This window comes from Pteropus alecto, unplaced genomic scaffold, assembly GCF_000325575.1.
Source record: "Pteropus alecto unplaced genomic scaffold, ASM32557v1 scaffold191, whole genome shotgun sequence".
Classification (NCBI taxonomy): domain Eukaryota; kingdom Metazoa; phylum Chordata; class Mammalia; order Chiroptera; family Pteropodidae; genus Pteropus; species Pteropus alecto.
In genome coordinates this window covers 459,460-481,681 of record NW_006434181.1, presented here as the reverse complement: position 1 = coordinate 481,681, position 22,222 = coordinate 459,460, and the positions used below count along the sequence as shown (strand labels likewise).

At 41.3% G+C, this 22,222-nt stretch overlaps 1 protein-coding gene across 2 annotated transcripts in view; it reads right to left on the bottom strand.

Annotated features, from left to right (window-relative positions):
- Positions 1-22,215, bottom strand: part of EEFSEC (eukaryotic elongation factor, selenocysteine-tRNA specific) — a 241,187-nt gene extending 218,972 nt beyond the window's left edge. The window contains exon 1 of one of the 2 annotated variants that reach the window (XM_015587143.2): positions 22,182-22,215. The gene's annotated coding sequence lies outside the window, so the exon portion shown is untranslated. Of the gene's footprint in view, positions 1-18,650; positions 18,760-22,181 lie in introns of those variants that run through there. The other variant, XM_015587145.2, reaches the window with a different exon arrangement.
- Positions 22,216-22,222: the final 7 nt, after the last annotated feature.

The window sequence follows — 22,222 nt, the reverse complement described above, 5'->3', positions numbered from 1 at the left end:
TGCTGAACTGGCTAAACTATGGGCCAAATTCAATAATCCAGCAACTTCCCATTCAATACCTCACCAAGATAAGTTTGCATGTTTAATTTAAAATTACCTATCGCTTTTAAATGAAGTGCTAACGCAAGCCCATCTGCTGAGGCCCAAGCCAGGGCTGCATCCCTGACCGACAGGCTGCAAGTTGGAGAGCGAGACTCAAGTCTGAGCACTCTTTTGGACAATGAGGCAAACAGCTGGCATCTCTATTCCGAATGCTATCTGTTCCCCCAAATAAACCCTTTAAAACATACCTCTTTAGATTAATTTCCCTGATACAGAGGCAATGAGAGCTAGCCTCAGATACTCAAATATTATCTGCACCAATTGCATCTGATAAACAAGAAATACACAACCTTCTAGGCAAGGTGAATGCCTACACTATTTTAGCTGAACTGACCTCAGGCATTTTTTTCCTTTCTTTTTTGCAACTGTGTTCCATGTTTGACCCCTCAAATTTATTTTAAGTAGTTTTGCAAACAGCTTCCTCTCTCCCTTCCTCCCCCGTGCAGCCAGCATCTCATGTTTCTCCTGCACAGAACATGTTTTGTCCACCTTGGGAAGTGGCACTTGGGGAAACGGGGAGACGGCTTCAGTAAAATCAGAATCAGAAATAGGTCCCATTCATTCAAGAGATTAAAACAGTATCACGGGCTAATTTTTATTTTACTAGAACAAGTCAGAATTAAAGCTGTGATTCCCAAGTATTCAAAGTCACAGCAACCTTTCTAGTCTGTAAAAACAAAAATCTTACTTTCTGGTATCACAGCAAAAATACCCTAAAAATATACATAATTTCTCTGCATGGCTTCATACTCAGCTTCTCACACACACTAATCACCATAATCAAAATGCTCAGCTGAATCTTTTCAAACCAAACATCTAAAGCTTGTTCAATAATAGTAACAATGATAATTATGACAATAAAATAACAATGGCAATAATAATAACAACAAGGATTTGGAGATTTAACAGAATAAGGTAGAGCAAATAGTAAGAAGTAGTTTTTGGTCAATGGTAGAGTAAAAAGGTTCTGATAGACCGTTCAGGAAAAGAACAATAAGTCAATCTGAATTTATTTCAGGTTCTGAGCTTTTGTAATCACAAATGTTCCACTGAGATAATTCAATATGAATTCTGATACATCAAATATTAAATGAGTTTAATAGGAAAAAACAAAGTGTCATTTTGTCCTTGGAATTTTATGTTATTGCTTCCACCAATCTGCCTACCCCAGAAAGTACCTACCTTTAGAAAGTTCATTTATAAATTTCACTTTTAAACTAAGTTTGAGTCTGAATACAACAAGAGCAAAATTTGGTTATGGCTTAGAAAATTTTCCCATGATAATCTGTCTGGATGCTGCTGACTTCATATAAAAGCATGAGTTTCAGAAATTGAATTTTCTAGTGCTTCTCCTCAGCCCCCAAGATATGTTAGTTATCAAAACTACTTCTAGTTTCACTTTATATGCTGAAAAACTTTTTGGTGGAGAAAAAGTATTTAAATGTTTCATTGATAGGAAAATAAGATGTTTTTCATATTTCACATCTGCCCAAAAGAGACATTTAAGACAATTAAAAAGACCTAGTTTCAATATAATAAAAACTTCACTGAAAATTACTTAGTTCACATATTTTTATCATATAACTCATAAGTCTGAGTTGTTTTATCTGCTTATATGCATTTTTACCATATAACTCGTAAGTCTGAGTTGTTTTATTTGCTTATATGCATTTACTATGGTATATTATTTTGCTATGAGTTTCCACACATACCAACGTGCTTATAAACTAATTCAATTGTCTGAAATTTGCCTTGAAGTCCAGTGTTTGTGTCAACAAGCATTTTTTTGAGAACCAGATGGTCTATCCATTCACATAAGGAATGTCTACCCACTTTTTTATGGCTGTGATTTCTCCAATCAAATTCTAAATGTGCCACATGTCATCTCCTGTCTGCTACTCTTCATTCATTTCTTTGCAAATCAATTTTCCTATTTATAAAAAACAAATGAGCTTGCTCCTCTAAGACAAATTGACAATGCCGTTTCTTAAAATTCACGGCTAATTTCCTACTTAGTTTAAGCAATCTGTGCTACAGCAAAACACAAAACAAAAGAATGTGGGAGGTTCTTTAAAGTATAATATAATATGTGGCTTGATATGGAGTTTTTTACAATCCTGAAATAGAAGTGTTTTCTGGCTCGGCTAGAGATGTGAAGCATCCAGAAATTTCATAGTAGTACAAATCTGGGGGAAACTGAAAATCAGCAAGACCTTTTCAAACCCTTATAAAGGTCTAATGTTTTATTGTTAGTTTAAAAACTTAAAATATATCATTTATAATATTTGATATATTTGAAAATGTGCATGCCTCAAAAATACAGTAAATTCAAAGGCAAAATCGATTTCCACCCATTTAAATAAGGGCACTCCCAACACATCTTTAAAAAAGCTAAAGTTTTCTGAATTTCTCCCCAGGCGTACACATAGGCCTAAAGCTCTAAAAATAATAAGCTATTAAGGGCTTTATCTGTTCTGGTTTTAAAATAGGAATTAACAAAAAAGCTTTCCAAAACTTTGTCATATAAATTCATTTAAAAACTTCTCTGCAACATTGAATTAATGCTCCCACATACTCATTTATACTTCAGAAAAAACTTTACCATTTCATGGAAGCCCACATTTAGAGCTGGCAAAGTAGAGTCACAAGAGACTTTGTTATCAGGAGAAAAAGTAATGGTGATGACTACAGCCATGTTTATTAAAAGCTTATCGTGTACTAGATATATTTCTTCTAATCCTTGAAATGGTTCTTTCTTATTCTGCAGACCTAGAAGTGGAGGCCCAGAGAAGTTAAGTAATCTAACCAAGATCATACAGCTAATAAATGTTGAAGCCAGGATTCAAATTCCGTGTCTCAAACTTTAAGCCTTAAGCTTTTAAAATTATACCATGTTTGTATTTATACTGTTTGGTGGGTTTGGTTTTTTTAATACTGATGCATAAATTATTTAAAGAAAACTTAAGCTCCTTCCACCATATATTTTTAGGTACATCTGCATTCAGCAGTGATTGGCACCTATCAGCTTCCAAACACAAAACAAGCCAAGGCTTCCTGCAGACTGATCTCTCCTGGTAGACAAAACACACTCATTTCTCTTCTGGTTTCCATCCTGTCTTTCCCCATCGTGGGCCTTCCTTCTTTCAACTCCAACTACACTCACAATTTTACAGCCAGATAAACACAATTAAGTACTTACACTCTGATTACTTCAAGTATGTTAATTTAGCTTCTCCCTAACTACATTATTACCAATTTAAAAGCAGAGGCAAAAATCATATACTACGTATGGTATCAGACACCATCCATCTAGCCTGCCTTCCCAACCAAAAATAAGTGACACTCCTGATAAATGATTTATTTTTCTATAAACAGTCTCTTAAAAATTAAAAAATCAAATCATATTTCGTTATCACAATAGCTAACACCATTTATTGAGTACTTTATAGGTTGCAGGAAGTGAAATAAGCACTAAACATAGCTTATCTCATTGGATTCTCACAAAAAAACTGAAGGTGATTCTCCCCATTTTGAAGAGGAGAAAACTTGAGGTTCACAAGCTAATCGCAGAGCTAGGATTTAAACCCAAGCCAGCATGCAGAGCCCAGCTCTTTCTACTACTCCTTATAAATAAGTATAGGTACAGGTGTCACAAGCCACTATTAGAGAAAAAAGGATAAGGTATAAACCCCGGCCCTTGGGGCTGAGCAGAAAAACTGGGTGCCCAATCAGGGGGCTCGCAACCGAACCCACGTTCTTCCACTTTCTGAAAGAGAAGCCCAGCAAGCTTCTCCCAGCACTGAATTTCCCAAAAGCAGAGACCCTATCTTTTTCATTTGGACTTTTTTCAAAGCCTGCACCTAGCCCACTTTGCTGGTACTCATTAAATGGTGAGATGATGTTTAAAAAAAATGTTAAAGTGATGTTCAATTTTCTCTGCCCTCCCAGGGAACTCCCCCCAGCATCTGCCAGTCTCTACCTGGCCTGAGACCCCAGGCAAGCTTTACCCAGAAGTCAGTCCAGTTTTCCATCCACACCTGTCTTCCTCCAACGTCGCCCTGTCACCACCCCGCTGCCCTGGCTGCAAGACAATGGAACTGCAAGAACAAGTCCAAAAGCTCCCATGTGTCAAAGCCCCTCTTTAGGCCTCTTTACAAGCCCCAAAACTAGCTTCAGGGCCAGCACCTGGCACCGTCCTTTGAAAGCAACAGGAAACATTGAAGAAGAGACCAAGACCACAAAAAAGGAAATAATTCTTAGCATTAGAGCATCTCCAGGGTATGAGATTTAATCCCAGGCTCAGAAAATAAGAATGACTTGGAGAAAAGAGGGGTGAAAAGGGGAGTTTTGTAGCAAAAAAAGTAGGAAGAGGAGGAGGAGGAGACTAGAGGAGGAACAGGAGGAAAGGAGAGGGAGGGGAGGAGGAGCGGGGGGGAAAAAAGAAGAAAAAGAATGCCAATGATGACATTAGACAAGAGAGAGGCCAGCTTTGTCCTGCATCCCGTTGAATAGCCAACTAAAACAATGAATCTGGTTTTTTTCCCTCCTCTTCTTTGCCTTAAAAAATTCAAGAATTTCATTTCTTTCTTTGAAATACAGCTCTTGCATAATTTCAACGTTCTTTCCAGCTGTCTATAACACTAAAGGAAGAGGGTGTTTGACTCTCCCCAACGACCTTCAGAGACATTCCTTGCAGTGCTAGTCTGACGGTGACAGTGGCGATGAGGGTTGCTTCTATTTACTGGACCTCTACCCTGCACCCAGAACCATGCTAATCGTATCACAGTTACTACTGCTAACCCTAACAGTAAAACCCAAAGGTAGGTATTATTTCTTTTTTTACACAGGGGAAGAAAGTAAGGAAAAGCAAAATATCCAGTCACACAACAAGCAAGCAGAAGAGGCAAAATTCCAATTAAAATTCTTCTTACTCCAGAGCCCAGGTCTATTGCACTGCAGCTTCTCAACTCTCTGGGAAGTTCTATGAGGCGAAGTCTGATATCTCCTCTGGATTTCCTAAAGGCAGCCATTAATAAGGCATGACTAGCAAAATACCAAAGTTTACAGTGTTTGCAAACTTAAAAATTTTTACTGGCTCCAAAATACAAAAGGAAAACTGAAGAAAATGAAATTACTTGAAGTTGAATTAAATGTCTACTAAGATATGAGAACGTCTAGCAATTTTGATTTAATGTGGCTGTAAATATGGATAAATGTATTTTACGTGGGATGCTAATACATTTTATTCATGTTCGTCTGCTTTCTAGGCTGTGGGGGTGGGGCTTCAGGCCCACAAAGGCCTAAAAGCAGCCCACAGTTTCTCTTGGTCTTTTCACCAAAGGACACTCCCACCAGGCCAGTGGCAGACCCTGAGGAAACAAATAGGGGAGAGCCTCTGAGAGCAGAGGCCAGAACAAACATTTCCTACAGGCATTAGGAATAGCTTTCCCAGCTGCTTCAGAGTTCCCATTCCCAAAAGATGGCTGTACAACTGGGGCCACACAGTCTCCTTCATCCATCTGTGAGAGATTGCTGTAACGCTGGAGCAGGACAGACAGGCCATACAGTGTCAGGCTAGGCCCTTCAAGCCCCCCTACCATTATACACACATGACACATACAACCCCTCCCTGCTATCTTCATTTGGAGATATCGTTTTTGGCAACATTTCCTCCATTTCCAGCTCTTCACCAGTATTGGTAAATATTGATAATTACCTCCAAATGCAAAAGTGAAGCAGTTTATGTTTTGAAATGAGGATCATAATTCAAATTGGAAGCTGACACTAATCATTTGATGTTCACTTGAAAAGACCAGATAGGCTATGCAGGAACATTTCAGTAGAGGGACTAATAAGGAGACGAGAAATAAAAATTATTGGTATTTACTCAGCTGCAATGCTTGTGGAAGGACTCTTTAAAAGGGAGCACTTCAGAATGGTTATTCAATCTGAATTTTACAGATAGCACTGGAAATATTTTCTCACAGAATATACTCTATCTCCACCATCATATCTCTCTGGTGTGCCGTTCATGTCTTTCATTGCAGGAATTCTCACTCAATTTTGCTCCATTATGTGCTGATGGTGACCCAGAGTATACAAGGCATTCAAGAATCTAACTGGAAATTACTACCAAAGAACATCTGTCCCACTGCCCACTCAGCAGCCCTGCCTTAAGGAGTGAAAATGGAGAACGAATCCAAACCTACACGCAGAAACAACTTTTCAGTCCCCTTACAAATTAGGTTCCTTTGGAAATTCAGGGCTCTGTCATTTTTCAGAAATTACATTCCTAGAAAAACATGGTGTGAGCCTCTTTTGAAAGCCTGCAGCTCAAAAACCTTCCTTTCCTACCCAGACCCTTCTAATAAAAGCCAGGACAGGAGCTTCATGGGTAAGCAAATGAGAAGACCAACCACACGTCTCCTCACTCAGTCCTGTCAAATTCAAATTCTGTATTAAATGCCGATGATCAATTAAACTCGATGAGGATGTCACGCATATTAATATGTTCCACAGCATATGAAGCATCTATCTTATAGACGCACTCACTTTAGAAGATTTATGTTGCAATGAGAAAAGATTAGTAGACAACTGATTTCATATAGGGCTAAGCCTGAGAACCTAGCTTTTCTCCTCGACGGCTATCAGAGGATCAGGCGGCAACACAGTACCCTCCACCCCCTCTTAGATTTCATTTCGCCTTGTTGCAGGTGCTTAGAGGGGCTGAGCAAGAGACACATTCAGTGAATCAAATAAAAGCACTATCATTTGTATCTGTGTCTCTGCAACCCTCTCCCTCACATACTTATAACCAGACAGGCCAGAGGGACCATTACAAGAACCGCTCCCTACTGTGTGCCACAAGCTTTACAGACATTTTTTTCTAATATGACCACCCCAAGAAAGATAATCGCTTGCACATGAGGTACACAAACTGGCTCAGAGAGGCAAAAAGAAGTGGCATTGCTGCTACAGTACCCAGAGCCAGGTCCAGGCCATGCCTGAGCACAGCTCCTTCTACCTCACCATTACCTCCAGCATCTCCCTGGGGTGCTGGGCATACCTACTGCTATTGTTACACACTAGGCTCTTTTGGGTGTTAATATCCTGGAGGCACCTAAAATCAGTAGTTCTGGGTGGGGGGAACCAAAAATGGTGTAAGACCCTCAATTCTGGCATAGGCTGGAATCTGGTGGGACAGGACTGTACACCAATAGGTAGGTGTCTTTGTGGCTTGAAAGCCTATACAGGAAAACACCACGGAAGAGTTGAAAATAGGCAAACCCTATACCATAGCAGACATGGCCTATTTCATAGTACATTGTGCCTCTAGAAGGCAAGGAGATCATCTTTTTTTTTCCCTCCTGGAAATTCCTTGCTTTGGTTAATACCATAAACAGAAAAAGAAAACTGAGTGTAAGAAAGGTTGATGACTGAAGCCCACATCTTCAAATGCTTTAAAAGTCAGATCATCTTTACACTGATGTGAAAGGGGGAGAGTATACACTGACCCTTGCTTCAAACAAAACCCTTCCCATATGGTTTTTAATTAGAAAGCAGTTGTTCTGCTTTTGCAACACTTTTTAACCTCTGGTATTGTAGGTACAAGGCTACAAATCATATTTTCATTGATTAAAAAAATAAACGTTGAAAGAAACAATATTTTTCTTTTTAAGAAAAAAGATAGCAAGCAGCTATACTGTGGAGGGGTCAGGCGCTTACTGGTGTATATGGGAAGCCATTGTGGCTATGGTTTACAGTTTATTTTGTCTTGAAAAAGTCCGAGGTCATTTTAACTTTGCTAACCTGATCATCCCCATCCAGGACCATAAGCAAACACTGCCCTCTTGTGCACCAAACAGTCCCAGAGTCAGCATGGAGATGGTTTCCACCCACGGCCCCATGGACAACTTGCAATTGTACAGCAGCCTCTCTGGGCCCTGGAGATGTATCAGGAAAAGGATGACACACATATGTTACCAGGGTGCTTGCTAAAATGTCCCCTGATTGCCTTCTAAGACAGATTATGAGATAAGAGGAAGAAGGGAAGATTCGACTGAAGAAATCAAACCAAAAATAACTGACTCTTATCTTTCCTAGAAAATATTCATTCCTCAAAAAGAAGCTATTAGTTACCATGGGAAGTTTCTTATTATATACTTTTAAAAACTTTTAGAGACTAATGAATCTGCAATAACAAGTATATAGTACTTTTTTTATCTAGGAAATATCTGCCAAGAAGAGATTCCATTTGATCCTTGAGAGGGAAAAAAAAAAAGATGGGGAACCCAGGTTGTTCTTTCTCAGAGGAATTACCTAAAGCTCAGTCATATGTTCCTCTTCTCCTTTCTGAAGAGCCCTGACCTGGTAGGGTTATCTGTAAACATTCTCTCCTCCAACTTAGGTACAGGGCTCTGTCTCCAAAAGACCAAATTGGCATCTCAAGAGAGCCTTAAAGGATGTAGCCTTCTGTTCCCTTATTAATGAACTTGAGAAAATCAAAGGCAGAAAAATATCCACTCAAGTCTGACGTCAGAGCAGGCCCACTTGGCAGTAACCTCCAGGGAAGGCCTTGGCCTTCTCTAAGTGAGTCTCCAATTCTGGTTCTGAACCTAAACCATCCGAACGTTGCACCCACTCCTCTACCCTTCCAGGCACAATCCAGGCTGGACCAATCTCATGCCAAACTCACTTATAGGGGAGAAAAAAGGCAAAATTTGCCCCCAATGCATTATCTTCAACCCTGTGGGAACCCCAGAAGGAAAGGGGATGGAAAATATAAATATATTTAGGGGTGTGTGCTCCATGGGCTGTGATTAGGAGTCAGAAGGTGGGCTGGGTTCCAGTAACTTCAGCTACTTCACTCACCATCTCCAATGTCCAGTGCTTGGTTTAGTGGTTCAGGAATACATCTTTAACCTCTGCCTGACTATGAATCATAAGCAGTCAATGGGCTAAGGTTAAATGGTCAAACACAATCACAGAGCAATAAAAACTCGGGTTCACTGCAAGCCAAGATTACCTGCCAGCTCCTACTTTTACTTGAGCCCTTCCCTTGATCATGGGAAGAAAATGAGGGGTACAGTACTAGAAACCTACAATACTATGGACAGAAGAAGGCCAACAGATTGGCCATGCTGAGACCAGACACCTCCACAGGCTGAATGCCTTTCTCCCTCTTACTCTCTGTCCTCATATCGGAATGAAAAAAAGGTACAGTGGCTTTATCCTCTTTCAAAATTGAGACTGACATAGAGTTCAAATATGCATATTTGTCCAAATATACCAGCCCCATACTAGGTCTCTGTGGAAACTGTCTCTGATATAGTCAGCAAGACTGACCCTCTCACTTGCAGAAAAGCCCAACCTGTCTCCTGCCTCAAAAACTCTCACATGAGCCACTCCCTCCCAACATTCCAGTGGCCAGCACCTGTTCCTCCTTCAGATTTTAGCTTAAACTTAATTTCCTCAGAAAGGCTTTCCCTGGTCCCCAAACTAGATTCCCCGCATCCATTCATCCCTCTCTGACCATCCTGTATGGTCCTTTACAGTACCATCACAATTTATAATTCTGCATATTTGTTTACTTCTGTAATGTCTGCCTCCTGTACTACTAGATGGTAAGGTACATGAAAGCTGGCATCAATGCTGCCTTACGCACCAACTCCTAGCATGTAGTAAGTAGGTTGCTCAGGATTTGTTGACTGAATTAATATAATGAAACACCTTTACTTCTACAGTGTCTGACCTTAAGGAATAAGGTCACCTAGTCAAATCTTCAGGACACTAAGAATCCCAGAAGGAACGAAAGAAAGACAATGAGCCAGGCCAGGTACTTAAACAGCCCCCAACCTACGGAAAAGATTGGTGACAAAACAAACAAGGAGCTGTCTGGAGAGGGATTGGAGGAGTCAAGGACCTAAGATACCAGCCCCAAAGTCCACAGGGTCCTATGAGTATGATGTCACACATTTTTGTGTGTCCTTGGGCTTTCCTTTGAGAAAACATATGAGAAATTAAATGATGAAACTGGCTATCTGATGGAGGTGAGACAGAGGGTCTCAGGGCTAGACGACAGGGGCAGCATCAAATCTCTACCTTCTTGCCTCAAGGACCCTCCTCTCTTTCCCCAGCAGATTTCATATCATGCAAGCATTTTGTAGTAGTATGTGAACCAAGTTCATGTCTGGCCTCTCAAGTTCATAAGATCCTGGTAATCCAAGAAGTTTATATTGAGAAAGGACTCCTGGCCCAAAGTTTGACCATCAGAGATAGGAAGCTCTTTCAGTCATGTCATTAAACAAGAGCTGGGCAGAACTGGGTTACCCACTGGATGGCAAACATGCCCAGTATATCTCTGGAGGGCCTCTTCTCCCTTTCCCTTCACAGATTATTTGTAGAACAATCACTGGCACCAGCCACAGACTTGCATTATGCTCATTTCCCTGTCCCCATGCTCTAGGGCAAATTTAAAAGTCCCCGTTCTGTCTCAGAATCAGGTCTGAATTAATACCCTTCCTCAAAAGAACTCCAGTAGCAAAGTGAAAACAGACGCACCAGACAATGCTCTTTGAAAGCCCCAGCAGGGACGGCTGGTGACAATGCAGCCCCTGGCTCTGAAAGAAACCTTAAGGTTAAAGGTTCACAGAGGCAGAAGAATTACTAAAGAACAAGTTTGTTCAAATTTCCTCCAGCAGCTTTAAACAACCAGGGTCAAACTAAAGATTGCTGGCAAAAAACCTATGAGACAACCCAGCCCCTTTGAACTACATAGAGTTAAGGAAAATATACGGTCTGAGGGGGATCTATGTTATAGCTTTTAAAAATGTTCTTGAAAAGGTCACCCCTGTTAACTCAAAATCAACCCATTGAAGGATGTTTGAACACTGCTTCTCTAAAACAACAGAGCTGCTGGGCCCTCAGCGTGTGCGGTGAGCTGTATTGTAGTTGCCATGTTCTCGGCATTAGTGTGCTGACCCTCTGTGGGCCATGAAATTAACCATCAGCACAGCAGAAATCTGCTCTGAGTTAAACTACTTTGCTACAAAAAGTGGCCTGAAAATGAAATATGAGGATTGAATTTCCATTGAAAGATTAACTTGTCTAACGTCAAGTCAGGCTTCCTCCACGGTGAACTCTGTTTGGCCAGTGGTTTAAAGCACCACAGGAAGGTAGGTAATTGCTGCAGGCAGTGGGAAATGACCTCTTCGTCCACCCATCCATCCATTCATTCATATATGCATGCACCAAACATTTACTCTGTGCCAGGTCATGTCCTGGGCCTTGAAGTTGAAATTGAATAATAAACCTCACCCTCCAAGGGATCAAGTCCAGTGGAAACCACAATTCAGTAAACAGAAAATGACAACAGATGAGGAGAAAATGAGATCTTAGGGTATGCAGAGGATGTTATAGGCCCTCAAATGAGGGTCAACTAATCCAGGCTGGGGAAGGCCAATAGTGAGGCTTCCCCCAAAAGCGCATACATGACACAGCATGAGAGAGTATGGTCCATCTGTTCATGCAACTTGGAGTCCTGAGAGACTCAGAGACAGAGACAGACAGAGACAGAGAGACACACCCATCCAGAAGGACCCTGTCAGCCATACCGAGGAGTTTGGCATTTATGCCAATGGAGAACAACTTAAGACTTTTAAATAGGAAAATAAAATAATTATATTAGCAATTTAGAAAGAGTTCCTGGCTACAGAGGGGAGGGTAGTTTTAAGAGGGGGCTGGGATCAGAGATTGTGAAGGAATGTTGTATGCATTGTCAGGAGCTAATGGAGGCCTGCCCTAGGAAGCAGCTGTGGTGATGGGGATGCTGAAAAGGTTAGAGGACATGCAGGAAGGAAAAAATCTGGTAACTGATTCATATGAAAGCAAAGAAGGATATGCTGAGGATCATGTCAAAGGTTGTGCCTTGGGAAATATCATTTCACTGGGAAGGTGCGGAACTAGAGAGGGTGGTCTTACAGATATGGTCTGATGGCTTATGGTGTTCACTGGTAGGGAACCAAATCAATAAGCAGTTGGATACTCAGGTATATACCCACCCATTGACATTTAAATTAAATAAAATTAAATTTTCAGTTCCTCAGTTGCACTAGCCACAGTGAAAGTACTCAGCCCCAATGGCTCACAGCTACCATGCTGGACTATGCCACCAGGGAACATTCCCATCACCACCGAAAATTCTGTTGAAAAGTACTGATCAAGCCCCTGCAGAGATTTTTTTAAAATACTGTCAGCTCTCTCTCAGCCATGTTAAAAGCTGATGATAAGCAATGTCTGCACTGGCAAACACCAGCTTTCTTTCCCAATCTTTCCATGGTCTACTTGTCTGTGGGCATCAAACAGCAAGTGCTCAAAAAATGTAATCCTTCTTATGTAAAATCTTTTTTCTTTGGTGCTTATGGCATAAGGCTCTGAAATTCACCTAAAAATGACCACAAGCAGAGCTATTTTTTTAAGTGCCACACTGCAATATAACTGGGAAGACAGAGGTCTAGTCCCAATGTCAGAATAAGCCACTGACCCTCCCAGAACTTTAAGCAACCCAAATAAATCTATGGTAAAGGATGAAGCTACAAGGCCAGGCAGGGCAGGTTCCTGAGGCCAAGTAGGTCAATGCTAGCAATTTCAAGCACTAATTTTAAAAGAAAAAAGTCAGATTTATCTTTAGGTAGCACCTGTGCATGCCACCAAATAAATATCCTCAGGAATGTAGGTTAGAGACAAAGGAAATTATTTTAGTCTTCCTGAATGCCCCAAGACAAAAAAGGCATCATCAAAACACAAGAGATATGGAAAGAAGGAGTCAACTTCTCTCTCAACAGCAAAACTTGTTTCTTCTCCTGCCAAGAGAGGATCACCACAGTTAACTAAGTCCTTGTCGTTCCCTCCCTACCCAACCAAGACTACTTCAAAGCAGCAGGAGCCTAATCACACAACACACACAAAAAATAAAAGACCCAATTAACAAAAAAACAGAACTCAAATAATCCAGGGGAGAATGGAAGCAGAAATCTCTATTTTTGACAAATTGACTTATTCATAAACTGCTCCTCAGGAGCCACAATTCTACCAAAGCAGGTGTGGGCTAAGGTCTGAGAACAGTGCCTGGGCAAACCAGGGGCTCCGAAATTAGACTGGGTGAAACGCCACTAGCCTCTGGAGTCCCATTTTTATGGGCTATACAATACAGACAGGAAACACCACGCTCAGGGCGCAGTGAGATGATCAAGGGTCTAGAACAGTGCCCAATAGACAGTAGCTATTCCCGAAATTTCCATTCCCTCTCTTTGTTCCTTCTGAGAGGCAGATGGCTCTTCAGCCTCTGTTCAGCCTCCCACATCTGCACTCCAGAACCACACTTTCCCTTCTGATGGTGCCCTTCTACCAGTGGTGTCTCTCTCCCTCTCCCTGTCCCTCTTCCAGCAGATCTGAAAGCTGCAGCTGGAATGGGGAGAGGAATGCCTGGCCCCAAGAACACTTGTCACATGCCCTCTCCTCAGACTCTTCAAATGCCACCAGAAGATCTCCCAGCTTAAAATCTACTCAACCTCTCCCACTGCACACACACAAGAGGCTCTCCAAGCCCCTGGGCTCTGGGGCCCATCTGCCTCTGCAGTTCAGCCTCACATCTTGCTTGCTCCTCTCTTCACACTCCAGCCTATCCTTCTTCTATCTTTGTCTACTCCAAGTCCTCTAGCTGGAAAGTCTCTCATCTTTTCCACTGGCAAAATCTCAACCTTCCTTCAAAGTAACCACAAGACAGCCCTTCTTCCTGACTCATCCATAACCTTGATACCCAGGCCTTACCTCCTCCCACTTCCCCCACGCTTGAAAGTGACAGCTACTAACTGCTCCTCTTTTTTGGCTAGGTATGCTCTCACACCACTGACCACTCAGGCTGTGCCCTGGATCGGTTATACCCTTTCTTTTCTCTACCAGAAAACCTCCAGATCACCCTTCCAGGCCCATTTCAGGGTCCCCACCCATGGACCGAGGCACAGTTATCTTGTGCTCCTTACAACTCTGCATCTTATCTTAACTGGCTGTTAGCACTGCCCCTGCTCTCCCTCAGCCTTGGGACTGGGAGCTTCTTGAAGACAGGTATGTCTGCACCTGCCTTCATGTCCAAAACAAGTGTATATGTTTGCAGAATCCCTGAATAAATACAAGCCCAAATGTCTCCAGGGCCCAGGCACAAAACAGAAAAAAAGACACTCCAAAGAGCACATGCCCCTTCTCTGCCTCAGGCCAAGTACCGCCATGCTGGAGTATCGCTCCATGGACATGAGAGTCTTCTTGTATTTCCAGACAAGCCAGGGTTCTGGGTTGTTATATGAGATCTCCTGATTTTTAAATGCTGGCAATGAGTTTTCAAATTTTTTAAATGGTTATATGAGCCATCAAAACATATCTGCAGGCCAGACCTTGGACAAGACCTTAATGTGGGATGAGACCCCTACTAAGGGATGAACAGTCAGGATGACCCGTCTCCTGCCATGCACTAAGGATAGAAATAGGCAGATACAGGAAGAGGACAGAAGGTACCCTAACAAGCCTTCCAGAAACAAACAAATAGCACTTGCTATACATCTACCACAGCCCAGATAATGTGTTGGGCACATTTAATCCTCTCAACATATAGTCACTTATTTAATTCAACTCAATTATTTGTTTAACTCAAATATTATTAAGTAAAGACAACCAATAGAATGGAAGAAAATATTTGCAAATCATATATCAAACAAGGGACTGGCATTCAGAATACATAAAGAACTCGTACAACTCATTAATAAAAAGTCAAATAATCCAATTTTAAAAATTGGCAAAGGATCTGAACAGATAGTTCTCCAAAGAAGATACACAAATGGCTAACAAGCACATGAAAACATGTTCAACATCACTAGCCATCAAGGAAATTCAATGAGATACCATCTCACATCCATTACAATGGCTATAATCCAAGACAGACCAATAATAAGTATTGGTGAAGATGTGGACAAATTAGAATCCCCATACATTGCAGGCTGGAAAGTAAAATGGTACAGCTGCTGTGGAAAACAGTCTGGCAGTGCCTCAAAAAGTAGAAATAGAGTTACCCTATGAGCCAGCAATTCCACTCCTAGGTAGATAGATACTCAAGAGAATGAAAACATATGTCCACACAAAGACTTGTACATCAATGTTCATAGCAGGATTATTCATAATAGCCAAAAAGTGGAAACAATCCAAATGTCCTTCAACTAAGGAATGGATTAAAAAGCAAAAAAGTGGTTTATCCATACGATGGAAAACTATTCAGCCCTGAAAAGGAATGAAGTACAGCTGGGGAGACGGGGAATGGGAAGTTACTGTTTAATGGGTATAGTTTCAGTTTTGTAAGATGAAAAGAGTTCTGGAGATGGATGCCACTGAACTGTAAACTTAAAAATGGTTAAGACAGTATATTTTATGTAATATGGACTTTACTACAATTAAAAATAAATAATAGATTTTCAAAAAAAGGAATGAAGTATAGTTATTGCTACATGAACTTGGAAAGCATCACACTAAGTTAAAGAAGCCTGACACAAAAAGCCAAATATTGTATGATTCCATTTATATAAAATGTCCAGAAAATAAAAACCTACGGAAACATTTAGATTAGTGGTTGCTTAGGCCCAGGAGAAGCATGGAGAGTGATTGCTAATGGGTATGGGGTTTCTTTTTGTAGTGATGAAACTATTCTCAACATAGACTGTGCAATGGCTATACAGCTTTGTGAACATACTGAAAACCACTGAAGTGTACAATTGAAATAGGTGAATTTATGGTATATGAATTATATTTCAATAAAAATGTTTAAAAACATTATTGAATATCTACTATGTGTCAGTTCCACACAGAATAATTCAGACGTCTTTGTCTTGTGAGGCTAATGGAAACAACAGGTAGAAGCCAGCCTGGCCAAGGCTCCAGCCAACAAAGAATGACAGAGTAGAGCAGGAAATATGTCCCAGGGCTTAACTTACGGGTTGCTTCCTGGGATGTCTGCCCAAATCTTATTCCAACCTGGATAGGGTGACTTTGAAGAAAAAAGCAAGAGACATGCTGAGAGAAAACAAAAGAGATGCTAAGTGAAAAATTTAAAAACAATTAATTTTAAATGATTACAGCTTTACCAAAAGTTGTGGCTATGATTTCCTTCTGACTTTGATTATAACCTTCCAGCAAAATATTTGCCTCAAGAAGGCAAAGTCTTTGCATTATTTTTTATTCCTAGCATGACTACAAAAATATTCTTTGATTTAACATTTGATATGTTTTGTTCTCAAGGGCAAGCCCCATGAGAAGAAAAATGTACCCCAACAGAATGAAATATGACTACCTGCTTCCATTTTTCTTTCCTGTTGGTTCCTGCTCAAATATTCTGCATTAATTTAAACTCAAGGGTGCATCTCCGATGTTGCGCTATTCCCATACTGTCACCCAAACCAAAGCAAAGTCACCCGCTGTCCAACTCTAAGAGAAAGTGCTGCAGACACAAATGAACTTAAAAGTCTCCTAGAGATGGCTAAAGGCATTTCAACTTGGAAGAAGATAAGCTGGGGTCAGAGAACAACATAGCAGGCAAAACAAGAAAAGTTGTATTTGAGTACAGGCACACTTGGCACTTAGTGAGGCTGACTTCCTACTGGACATACGGAGGTTTTAAACAAGTTAACACAAGAGACACCAGTATTTGCCTCAGTTTCACCTGACAATAGAGAACACTGCAGAGGTGGCACTGGAGAGGAGGATCTTCAATTATGGTACGCACCTTTCAACAAAGAGGAGAAAATAAAAGGCAGCTTTTCCTGCATGAGCACAAAGGTACAGGGAACTAAAGCCTGACAGAGTCTAGAGACTATAGAAGTTAAGATCAAGGAAGCACTTTCACTTATATCAACTCCTTTAAATATGCCTCAATATTTTAAGACAAACATAAATGAATACCATAATGTAACGTAAAGTATTTCTACGCAGATTCATAAAAAGACTAAGGACAAAGAAAACCAAAAGTGTTTTTGTTTGTTTGTTTAGTTGGTCGGTTGGCTGTCTGGTTGGTTGCTTTTTCATTAGAATAATGCCCAAATTAATCATGTGGTCAAGCCCCCAGTTTGTTATCTCTGCTTGTACCATGCTGCTTTCTGGGCATTATGTGCTGTTACTCAAAAGTTAATGTAAAAAATCTGGTTGAAAACACACACTCACACACGAACACCCCGCAGAAAAGCATGCACATTCCTTGATTAAACAGGACAAAGGGGCAAGCGTTTTCTCCACATTGGCACAAAGAGCACAGAAAGCTGGAAAAACAAAGAAGGCAAAGTAGCTTGTTTTACAAAGAATGTTCTCTCCCAGGCAGCAGTGACAAAAATCCCTGGGACTACTGACTGTTTCCCCTCCAAAGAGAGTAACCTGCAGTCAGACTTACAAGGCTTTGGCAGCAGTTATCCACTGTGGCCAGGGAGGGCCTGAGAGGGTCCAAGCCCCGCAGAAAGCACCACCTAAATGGTAGGCATAGGAGGCAAGAGATCAGGGCAACAAGTCGTGGCAGAAGAGCTGCTGTTCATTAACAACCAGAACAAAAGACCAGGAGACAATACACTGTTAATCCTAGCAGCCACCAAAGGACTATAAATTGCCAAGCCATGAGACCAGCATTTTTCAGCTCTCCTCTTTCCTGCCAGAGTTAGATTGAGGATGGGTCCAAGTCCCTCACTCCCACCCAAGACTTTAAAACATACATTACTGAATCTTTTTGAAGTTCTAACCCTGAAAGGTTTATACTCAAAAATGGATTAGAGAAAAATATTGCCCTGAAACACCACTACAGGGGACTGGAGATGATAGGTATACTTTTCATTCATATTGAGAATGCCCAAGTATGAGCTGTGTGGTCAGATGAACGTTCAAACCAAGCTCAGACACTTATGAATTGTGTTTCCTGACCTCTCTGAGCCTCTGCTTTTTCATCTGTAAAATGGAAATATCACCTCTTACCTCATAGGATTGCTGTGAGAGTTAAAAGAAAAAAGGAAAAAATAAAACACACCATAAGGATAGCACTAAAAAATGCTAAGTACTATTGTTACTATTAACCCCACAGTATCACTTAGGAGTTTTACCTATGGCCACGTGGATCAAGGAGATAAAACCAAATTTCCTCTAAGTTAAGAAAGGATTATTTTTGTCCTTTAGAGTATTTTGAGGGGAGCAATGGAATTAAAGGGAGATGGCTTTAAGATATATTAAACTTCAGAGATAACATCATGGAACTCAGACAAAAGTTGTGATTTCCTTCTACTGGGGATAGTAGAAGGCCAAGAACTCTAACAAGAGCCCAATCTTCCAGCAATCCTAGATACAGGTACAGTTCCTGCTTTCAGTAGTAGTCCCTACCCACCAATCTTGCTTAGGCCTGATGATGTCACACATCTGCTTTAAAAGCCTCCCAGGGCCCTTAGGAGAAATCTACAGTAAGGGCCTAGTCTAAGCCCAACACTTACCACTTATAAGACCTGGCCCACCAATCCTTCTACCTTAATCTTCAGCACTTCTCCCTACGTATCATGCTGATTTCCAGCCTCACCTAAATGCTGGCAGTTATCTCCGATTCTAAAAAGAAAAGACAACAGGTTTAAGCCTCAGAGCCTGGCCCAGATATCTTCTTTCCCTGTTACAGTCCATACCCCACCACTCAGCAAAGTAAGTTATTTCTGCTTTTGTCCTATATGCAAAGAGTTCCAATAGGTCACTCTGCGCATGGGACAGTACCCTCTCCTCAGCTCTGCTGTCAGCTCCTAGAGGAAGGGAAAAGAATCAACATGCATTATGTACCTACTACAGGGCAGGTCCCTTGCTGATTGCTTTCTGTTCCCTAACACATGACAAAGGTTCTCTGTTCACTATAACCAGCTATCCCAGGAGCTGGTACACAGCTTCATTCATTCAGAACTTAACAAGTGCCCAAGAATTGAGAATACGCTGGTGAACAAGACAGACATGGTGCCTGTTCTGCTCTCATGGAGGACAGAGACAGTCAATAAGTAAACACATAATGAGTATCAGATAGTGAAAAGGGCTATGAGGAAATAAAACAAGGACACAAGAAAGTATGAGGGGGAAAAAGTTGGGGAAAAAGGTAAATCAGAGGAGGCCTCTCTGAGTAGGTGACATTCAAACTGCAACTTAAATAATGAAGAGCCAAATGTATCACAGGGAACAACAGGTGCAAACACTGGCCTATTCAATAAGTAGAAATGAGGCCAATGTAGCTGAAGGTCAGGAGCAAGGAATAAGGCTCAGAGAAAGGCAGAGGGCAGACCATAAAGAAGGTCTCTCTTCCTATGGGCCATAAAGGGGAGGCCAGACTTGACTCTAAGCACAATGAGAAGCCACTGGAACATCTTAAAACTGATGAACATCTACAAAAGGAGTACACTGTCTACATGGACAATGAATTAAAGAAAGGAGTGCATGCAAGTGGTCAAGAGAAGAACAAGGTCCAGAATTGTAGGAGTTCAGCTGCCATAAGCCAGGATTTGGCCTCTGGAGCCATTTCAAGAAGGCAAAGATGTCCGTGGGTGTTACAGATCTTGTCAAAGTATTGAAAAGATGCAGGTTAAGGGCCACAGAGTTTGGTTCCAACACCAGCCCAGGGTATTTACTTTCCAAGCTTCAGTTTCCTCATCTGAAAAATAGGGCTAACACTCTCATCACACTCTCACCACTCGTGGTTGTTGCATAGAATTCCTGGGCCAGGGCAGGAACTCAAATGCGAGTACTCTTCCCCTCAAAAGAAAAAAAATCTAGTTTTCTCATTTCCCTGAAAAGGAGGGTGGGGATCTGACCTATTTAAGGAAGAATAGTAGCAGCAATGGTTCTCACCATTTCAATGTGCTCAGGTCACATTTTAATGCCTGTAGGAAGAAAAAGAAAGTCTCCTCATTCAGAAGGTGAGAGAAAAGTGAAAAGATCCAGTGTACATACAAAAAGAGAAAAATTCCTCTTCTTCTACAATTTTATAGTCTAGACCAAGGACTTGCTAAATTCTTGGAGGCATTGGTTACATAGGATCAGGGTGGTCCCTGAAACCTTTTTGTCTTATGAAGAGTTTCTCTATAAATATATATGTTAGAAGGGGTGCAGGGGGGACAGAATAAAATGGCCTAGGGAAGCATAGGAAAGGGCTCTAGTTTTGCAGTGAAGCAGATCCAAGCTGTGCCACTTACTAACAGCCCTCCTAAGTCCCAATTTCTTCGTCTGGTAACCACCACACTCTTTGTAGGCTTGCCGGGGAAGTGGCAAACGTGTCAGAAAAGCAATGCCAATAAAGAGCTGCCAGCATGTGGAAGGTCCAGAATTAGATTCAAAGGTCACACAGTAAGGGAGAGAGCCAGGACTCAAGTCCAGTTCTGACTCCAAAAGTATGTCCTTCGCCACTTGCTTATACTATTTACTACAAAAAGACTAAGAATTTGCCTTCTCGTTTTTTTCTTAACCTGTCTCTTCTACCTCCAGCCTAGACTGGCTCAGAGTACATGTCTTAAAATGTATTTGGATATAACCAAACAGAATCCAATTATGAGAGGAAAAGGACAGAGAAGATCATGGGCCCCTTAATATTCATCCGACGACTGAAATATGGCTTGAGTAGAAGACTTTAGGCAGTGTTATCTTGGGGAGGTCCCTTCTCTTTGAGCCTCTATTTCCTCTACTGTAAAATGGAGAAATTATTTTAGACTGCCTGCAGCATGGAACAGTTAAGAGGTACAAAGATGAAAGTAGTTAACACGTTCATCACTATAGCTGGGAATTGGCATGCCCAGGGACCAATTAAGCCAATAAAATTATCTGCCTCATGTATTCTCATATGTGCTTGTAGGCGTAAAGACTACCGCTAGAAAAAAACACAAGGAAATGGAAAACAGGGAAGGTAACCAGGTGCTTGGGTCAGCAGTGAGGAGACTTAGCTACATGCCCTTTTGTGCCATTTGCTTGTATTACTGTATCAAAACAAGTTTTAAAGCCCTGTCCATGGACTTATGTTGTAAAATGGATCTGGAAAAGTAATTCACAAAGGATAAAGGCTTCCTCCGGAGACAGGATGGGTAATTAGGGGACATTTGCCTGATTTGCAGTGTTCTATTTCTTCACAAATAGAGCATATTCGTGTCCTGCCTCTATAATTAAAAATAAATTAATGGTACATTTGGGGAGGGCATTTTGGCAGTATCCATCAGGACTGAAAACAGATGACCTTTGCCCCAACCAGTTCAGTTCTAGAAGCTTATCCTATAGATACACTAGCACACCCACCAAAGACTTCCATTCTAGAAAACACTAATGCATCATTAGCAAGAACTAGAAACAACATAAATGTCCATCATTAAAAGATAAGTTAAGAAAACGTTGGTACAAGTGCACAACGTAATTTTATGAGATCTTAAAAAGAATGATGCAGTTTTACACGTACAGATATAGAGCCTTTAGTGTTAACTAAAATAATGTATATGGTGTTACCATTTCGTGGAAAAAAAAAAGTAGAAGAAAAAGGAGGGTATAAATATGCAGATATGCTTGTCTTTACATTTTTTTTTTTTCTGAAATGATACACAAGGAATTTGGAACAGCTCTTGACTCTGGGAATGGGAACCAAGTGACCAAAAGGACAGGTGAGTGAAGACTTCTTTTTGTGGCACTTCTTACGTATACCTTTTTGTTGTCTTTCAGTGTTCGTGTATTACAAACACATCTTGACTTGTTTAAAAAAAAAAATTTTTTTTTTTTTTTTTTTAAGAGAAAAGCACCTTTCTGGTCGGTTGTGCTTGATGGGAAAAGCTTCCAAGTCAACTGGCAGTGAGTACGAGTCTCAAAGCCTCCGCGCACTTGCTACCGGGCTTTGGGAGAGTCACGCCCGTCTCTCGGGGCCTCGGTGATACCACCTGTGAAGTGTGGTGATCTCCCTCCCCAGCAGCAGAGGCCGGCCGCTCCGCCCAGCGTCCCGGAGCCCGGCTCCCGCCCCGGCCCGCGCTCACCGCCGATGATGGTCCGGATAAGGGAGGCGTGCCGGGCCATC